Here is an 821-nt window from a genome sequence, read left to right as displayed (position 1 = left end):
CTGGGTAGCCCCCCCCCCCCCCCGCAGCTGTTCTCCTTCTCCTCGTCTCTCCATGAAAGGAGCAGAAGGCGTCTTGAGACTCTCCGGCTATTTTGGTCGGGACAATTCTGTCCTGGGGACCTCCTCCTCCTCCTGCGTCTCCTCGCAGCCCAAGTTGAGGATGTGGCTATAGTTAGAACGCGTGTCTTGCCTGGGAGGGGGTATATAATCCCACCCCGGGGTCCGCTCTTCCATGTCACTCGTTTCCTTCTGACCAGGACAAGCACCCAACACAACCAAGGAGATGGTAAGTGTCCCCGTGAGGCTTTCCCCCCGGCCCGGAGCCTGCCTGGATTATATATACGTCGGAGGGGGGCACCGGGGACGTTCCGGGGGAGTCACACAATACGGGCAAAGAAGATCATGCCGACGGGGGCTGTCACCCAATCACATTGCACACCGCACTCTTCTGGTTGCCGTGGGTGACAGCCCTTCCATAGATTGGATAATGTAATAAGTGGGGTGCAGAAGGGAACGAGGGGCCCGCGGTGGGATGGGGAGGTCTTCAGCCCTGGAAGCTGAGAATGTTCCCACATATCTGCCCCCGTGTGTGGTGTTCCTACACCTCTAGAGCCGGCACATGTTTAGTGGGTGTGAATACAGCCCCTCCCCCCTCGAGAATTCCCCTTCCACCACCTCCAACCTCCGGGATGTACAAACTTCACCATCATTCTTCCCCTTGTGCGCCCCGTTTTGTGCCCCTTTTCCATGTCACCCCTAATGCTTTCCCTATGTGCTAAGTGACCCCCCAGTACCTTCTAGGTGCCCCCCCCCCAACTAAT

The 821-nt window shown here is 57.9% G+C and overlaps 1 protein-coding gene across 1 annotated transcript in view; it reads left to right on the top strand.

Moving 5' to 3' along the window:
• LOC108803796 (myosin regulatory light chain 2, skeletal muscle isoform-like) overlaps nt 1-821 on the top strand; it is a gene marked incomplete at its 5' end in the record, with an annotated part of 5101 nt that overhangs the window by 2118 nt on the left and 2162 nt on the right. The gene's annotated exons all lie outside the window — the stretch shown is intronic.

Source organism: Nanorana parkeri, unplaced genomic scaffold, assembly GCF_000935625.1.
Source record: "Nanorana parkeri isolate BGI_ZX_2015 unplaced genomic scaffold, ASM93562v1 scaffold4219, whole genome shotgun sequence".
Taxonomy (NCBI): domain Eukaryota; kingdom Metazoa; phylum Chordata; class Amphibia; order Anura; family Dicroglossidae; genus Nanorana; species Nanorana parkeri.
Note: the sequence above shows the minus strand (reverse complement) of the source record. Positions and strands in the feature narration are given on the sequence as shown.